This window comes from Microtus ochrogaster, chromosome 8 (genome assembly GCF_000317375.1).
Source record: "Microtus ochrogaster isolate Prairie Vole_2 chromosome 8, MicOch1.0, whole genome shotgun sequence".
Taxonomy (NCBI): Eukaryota; Metazoa; Chordata; class Mammalia; order Rodentia; family Cricetidae; genus Microtus; species Microtus ochrogaster.
In genome coordinates, this window is record NC_022015.1 from 84571754 (window position 1) to 84578713 (window position 6960).

The 6960-nt window shown below is 46.1% G+C and overlaps 1 protein-coding gene and 1 pseudogene across 1 annotated transcript in view; one reads left to right on the top strand and one right to left on the bottom strand.

The window, feature by feature from the left end:
• Nucleotides 1-6960, bottom strand: part of Ablim1 (actin binding LIM protein 1) — a 289746-nt gene that overhangs the window by 172873 nt on the left and 109913 nt on the right. The gene's annotated exons all lie outside the window — the stretch shown is intronic.
• LOC101998138 overlaps nucleotides 6693-6960 on the top strand; it is a 9863-nt pseudogene continuing 9595 nt past the window's right edge.

Here is a 6960-nt window from a genome sequence, read left to right on the forward strand (position 1 = left end):
CCACCTCCGCCCAGCCATCCAGCCCACAAAATGGAAAGACAGCCTAAGATTTGTAAACAGCTATATGCATGGTGTCACATCTGAAAGAGAGCGTCCGCTCTCCACTGGCCAAAATAACAATCTGTGAGACCACAACCTTGATGAAAACTTCCTGACAGCAATGACTACAAATGCCCCAGTAGTCTGAGACACATTCCTGCCAGTCCAGCCCCTTGGGGCTCAGCAGACGACTCAGGATTTTTGTCACATGGTCTCACCCACCAGTGTCTAGTAGCGCTCTCGACCTGGAGTCCTAAGGGAGAGGGATGTGGGTGCTTGTTTCCAGGGTTTCCTGTGGTCCTCAGGAGCCACTTCTGAGTTGGGATCTAAGCAAGAAGTTATAGCCGAAGAAAATGCCTAACAGCTGTAGTTTATATAAAGGTCACCATAAACAATCCACTGGGGACAGAATGGCAGAGCAAACATAAAATCAGCCAGCTTTCTACAACCTGTTACTGGAGTCTGAAGACTCTCTTTTGATAGAGTCTTACAGACCTCAACCTAACTTCAGGCCCATGAGACATTCTCGTGTACCGGAACAGCTCTGACTGACTTGTAAGAGGGCATTTTGAAAAACAAGCTGCTCTCAGCGTCTCCTCCTCTTTCATGACTCCCAGATAGAAAGCCAGTTTTCAGCCAGAGACAACTGATTTTTATCAGGTAGGATTGCAATGCCTTCAAGGCAAAGCTCTCTCCGGCTGATAGTTACCAACACCAAGACTAGGACTCTAGTGTTTATTTATGCGAAAGATCATGGGCTCTCTTGGGAACGGGAAAGGTTATGGCATCTGTGGTCACACAATAATGACGGTACGTAGGAATGCAATATTTGATGGACATGCAGTACTTCAGTCAGTGGTCCCTTAAGGCAATAAATACCTGAAAATACGTGCCTCCCTGGAAGAAAAGTTGACTTTTCGTTGGCATCCACAGGCAGTTGGCGCCACTGTCTTTACAGCTGTGGTGGAGAGTATGACCTCTTATGACTGACCTCAGAGAAGAGGCATTCTCTGAAGGGTGCACCCCATGTCCAGGGGACCTCCCTCTAGGTTCCGCCTTTACCATGTCTGCCACTTACAACAGCACCAATCTGGAGCCCTGCACACGGCAGCCTCAGCTACACTCCAAATCCAACACTCAAGGGATAAATGTTGACAGGTTACCACATGAAACGCCAAAATTCTAAATAATAGATGGGCTGAAAAATCCAACTCTTAATTTCCTTTTCATTTTAAAAGGAAATTCAGTCCCTTAGATAAAAAATAAATTTAACAATTGCTGAAAGTATTTGCCAAGATCCAAACTGAAAATGACCTTGAAGAGAAAGTAGGCTGCAAAGGACTAGACCAGCAAGGTCGCTTTATGGAGCCTCCTCCATGTCCTTCCCACACTACCGTTCTTGCCCCTGTTTACAGAGTACCGATCATATGTCGGCCACTGTTCCACCCTGGCTACCACCACCAGCTCATCATGTTAGGACTCTACATAAGAGTCAGATTGGTTCAAGTTCAAAGTCACAGACTCTGCCTTTGGGTAGCTGGGTCTTCCACGGTGTGGAGTGGAGGTTGAGGCAGTCTCCCCTTCTTATTCCCAAATTATGCACGAACATGCATGCGCATACACACGCGCGTGCACAAACACACACACACACACTACACATACAGAAACAAAACCACTCCACTCAAGTGCCCAAATACATACACGCACTGACACATGTCCACATAGAGAGACAGGCAGACACGCATGTCCACAAAAGTCATGAGCATGTGCACCTCTCTGTGCTTGCTAACTTCTCTGGTGCTTCTTCCAGAAGACCCGATGCCATGGAAATGCTACTACATCTTGCCTTGCATGTGTAAAGTAACCTCTATCCTGACAATGTGTGCTTCATTTGATGTCAGACTTCACGTGATGAGATCTGTTAAGACAAGGGCATCATGACCTTGTTTCTTCCAGATACAGCCTCACTGGGCAGTGGATAGGGACCGGGATCCACACGTCTTTGACAAGGTTGTGAATCATTAGCTGTTTAATCATCCTCAGGAAATTGTGTTTTTGTGGTTTACATAAAGAGTTAAAAGTTCTTTTTATTAGTTACAGAATTTTGCAAGATATAAACCCCTGCATTTTCCACCCTTGCCCTGACTTGGCCTTCCAGCCTTCCCCACTTTGCCCTGGCACCTTCCCGGATCACAGCCCTTTCCCATCTCCTGGGACACTTCAGTCTTCACCAGAGGGACAAGCCACGTCAAACAGTCATCACTCCCTTTGTGACCACAGGAAGGACAGCTTCAGGAGGGGCTGTGCCACCCACATTCTACGCTGTGAAAAGCTGCAATTTGTATGACTAAAGAGACATTAACGAAGGCGACAGCTAGAGTCGGGATTTGTCCCGGGATTGATGACACAATTGCACAGAAACGGCCCCACCTTCCTGCCTGGCCTTTTACCAGCACTGCTTTGTAAGTCACACTGGCCACACAGGAAGCCTGCGCAGACACAGGCTGGGTTTGAATTCCATGCACTCCGTGCCCAGTGGCCTTGGATGCATTATTTTCCCTCTGTGGGATTCTGCAGTCACATCTGAGAGTGGTGGTCACACACTCCACTGGTGAGCTCATAGAAAGGATAGGGCCAGCTTCATGGTTGTGCAGTCTGTGTAAGGTTTGGTCATAGTGATTCTGTAATAATAAAATCTTTCACCTTATTCTTTGTAAGTGAAGCCCAAAGGGACAATGGAACACACATGCTACCAAGTGAGACATGCATGGTGTGTGTGTCTCTCATCTCTGCTGTCCCATTACCATGGCCTGTCTGTAGGACCCCATGAGGACAGAGCTCTAAAGCAGTGACGGCAAACACCTTTAATCCCAGCACTTGAGAAGAAGATGCAGGGCAAATCTCTGTGAGTTTGAGGCCAGCCTGGTCTACAGAGAGAGTTACAGGACGGCCGAAACTATACAGAGAAACCCTGTCTCGAAAACAAATAACAAAAGAAAAAGGAAAGAAGGCAAGAGGAACCTGTTGCGTCCCTTCCACCCATCCTGCCGTCCTGCATAAGGCAGCTCCACACTGAAAACGGCAGCACAGAAGACCGTGGCTTAATGATGAGTCAAGAGCACCTGAAACGGAAGTGGACATGGGTGGGGTGGCAAAATGAAGAATGTGAGTAATTTTTATGCACCTGCCTAAGAAGCAGGAAGTACTTTAGGGAAAAGGTAAGGCTGGAAGACAGTGTTGGGAAGAGGGAGCGCTGGTAAATTGCCATCTGAATAAATGTACAGAGGGAAAAGAATGAGCCATGAGCCGGGTGTTATCTGTGAACACAGTTATCCCAAACAGCGTGGAGGTAAATGCCCGGAGGTAGGAGTTTTCCTGGGAAGTCAAAGTGCGGGGAAACCAATAGGAACAGGGGAATTAGGTGAAAGGTGGAAGGGGTTAGTGTCTTCCTGTGGAGCTGGGAACCACAGGAGATTCTGAGCACAGAGCCCAGGATCTGATGGCATCTCAGCAGGACCTCTTTGGCCTCAGTGAGTGACCAGAAGGATCATAAGTGGGTGAAGGTGCAGAGCAATGAATTAGGGCACAAAACAAAGAGAAAGATCTCCAGGCTGAGAAGATGGCACGAGAGAATGAAGGGAAGGAAATAGTAGAAGTTAAAACATGAAAACTAAGGACCAACGGAAGACCAGCACTAAGAAATGAAAAAAAAGAGGCGCCAATAAGATGTCTAATTCTGAACACAGCAAAACCTGAGATGACTTCAATGGAGGGAGGAGAACGGATCCAAAAACACTAGAGAACCTATAACACGGAGGCTAAAGCTTCACGCTTATCCCTAAGAAAAAACAACAAAACAAAACCCCCAAGAAACAGATTAAATACAACATCTGAGTGAACACAGCTCCGAGCCTACAAATTAAACAGCATACATATAACAGTTTGGCAAAAATTTAGGTAGCAAGCTAATCCGTACAAAACTAAGCCTTGGACTTCAGGGGTGTTATTATTCTCCAGATATCCCGGCAGGAAAATCAAACAAAAAACCCTCGCCATCTACACAGAGACATGAACGCTAACCTTAGATTCCCAGCACTGCCAGCATGCAAAGGACAAAGGGCTCCTGCTGGGCAGCCCTGAGTGAAGGAAAGAGTGTATCTGAAGAACCTCTAATCCAGGCAAAGCTGTGCATACATAAAGGCGACGGCAAGCAGACCCCCAACACACACGCTCACATGCACACACACCACATACACATGCTCTCTTACACACACATGCTCGCATGCACACATACCACATACACATGTTCACATACATACTCACACACATGCTCACACACACACTCACACATACATGCTCACACACACTCACACACATGCTCACATACACACGCTCACACACACCACACACGGTTACACACACACGCTCACACACACATGCTCACACACACTCATGCTCACACACACATACATGTTCACACAACACACACACACACACACACACACACACACACACACACACCCTGGTCATTGCCTGGGATCTACATTGGGTTAGGTCTGATGGGGGCCGGCATCACAGGGCCCAGTATGTGTCTGGGGTTCCGAGCGGTGGGTGTTAGAGGAAGCCCGGTGCAAAGAAGGGTGGGAAGGGTGGAGCACTCTCACGGACTGCTGATCTAGAGCTATCTAGAAGAAAGGCGATCTAAGTTATCCATACTTTTATGCCTAAAAAAGGGCGGGGATCATATTGATCTGCTGATCACTTTCAAGGAGTCTTCCAAGTTATAGAGATCAGTGGAACAATAACATCCTGAAGAGACCAAATACGTTCACCAAACAGAACCTACTTTTTCCAAAGCAAATCAATGATTTATTGGACCATTTTATTGTGCAGACATAGTAGAATTTGTAAGCATGCACACCGTGCTCAACAGCTGCCTCCTTAGCATGTGTAGATGAGCCCACTTGGACCCTGAGGTAACTGTGGTCTGATAACAAACATGCCCCTAAATGTCTTTCCAGCCGCAGCTCCCTGTGAGGGGAGCACACGGGGCTTAGGACACTCACCGTGCGTTAGAGGGATGTCCCACTTACAATGATATTCCAGTGTGCTCACATATGTAGGAACTCTCTGTAAATGCCTAACAGCTGCACATTGCAGCCGCTCCACCCGAGACTGCTCGCGCTCTGGACCATATGCCACGGCGCGCTGGATTTCGGGAGAACTGCCGTAGGAGGCCGTTTTCTTCCCCTCATCCTTGCAACCCCCAGCAAGATGGAAAACACTGCCTATCTGTCGGATTTATTGGGGTCTGGGAGAAAATTGGACAGAAAAAAAATGCTTTGGAATATACATTTTTTTCTTGGATTGAGATCTGAAATACACATTTTATCTTTCTTGAATAAAATATAAGAACTCTGAGAATCTTTACTGGATATAAATTTCTGCACAGAAATTAAAAAAAAAGTCAACTAACCCGCAAAGGTAGTTAAGTCACAAAATCCATCATGGAAAACCAACTGAACAAAGCTCTGAAAGAAATGGGTTATTGTTGACTCGTTACTCATCCTAATAAATGCTACATCTTGGGCATCTACAGCACAGGGCCATTTCCTCCAAGAGACTGAAAATGGCCCAAATCCAAGAGACAGAAACCGAGCCTTCTTTCTCTGCCTGCTCTCTCATGGTGCAAATAGGAAAGTTTCTAACTCATTTTTAAAGCATTGTAGAAAGAGATTTGAATCCGAGACACTGAGAACACGCTCTACTGGTTGGCAGAAGAAGAGAAAGCAAAGCTTCTGGTGCCGGGTGGTTGTTTCCAGCTAGAGGGGAGCATCTAACACTGGCTGGACTAGACATCTTTTCTCCAACAGACATTACATGGAGAACTTGAACTGGATTATTCCTGGGTTTTTGTTTGTTTGTTCGTTTGGGCTTTTGATAAGGAACTTAAAATTAAATTAAATTTAAAAATGTGTTATAAATAGTCGTTCATATCCTTGTTAAACTCTTGGCAGCTGAACTGTGGTCCGTCAGGTCAAGTTCGGATGAAGTATCACTGAACACATTAGCATCGCACAGCATTTCCATGGAGGATTATACTGGACTAAGAGGTAACCTCGATGACCAGGCAGTTCCTGCAGTACTGACTGATGCCTACTAAGTGATAACAGAGATTCCCTGTCCCCTTTAAGGACAAGTCAGGCCTATAAGAGGGAAAAGGTGAACATGTCCAGCCACACACTAGAATCACAAGTTAGCACTTGATAGGAAAGAGAACTTGGAATTGACCCTAATATTTATTCTGGTGATGTAAACAAATGACCTTACAAACTATGTGGGTGAACAGAGGGAGAAGGCTGGGTGCTGGTGATGGCCCCAGAGTTTGCCATTTCTCTCTAGACTTCTTTACTTTATTTCAGGGGCTCTAATGCTAGCAACTAGGGCCTGAAAACAAAATAAAAATAAAACTTCAGGACCTGAAAAGAAATGAAAAACGACAATTGACAAATCAAAAATTGCTTTTCTCCCCCAGCTTCGCTGAGCCGGCAGGTCTGTGTGGAGCTGCAGCTGTAGGCTTCTGTTCCGCAGCATGAAATTTGTGGAAGTTGTCAGGAATGGGCCAACTTTAGGAATGACGCTGACTTTAAGAGATGCCAAGTGAGCTTAGAAGGTGGTGGGAGGGTAAAACTGACGACTCTCCTTGGAAACAATTGGTGATCCAGGACAAAACCAAGTACAACACACCCGAATAAAAGAGGATGGTTCAGTTCGTGTAACAGAGAGATCATCTGCCACATTGTGTATGCCCATATAGAAGGGGACATGACATCTGCACAGCACATTGTGTATGCCCATATAGAAGGGGACAGGACATCTGCACAGCACATTGTGTATGCCCATATAGAAGGGGACAGGACA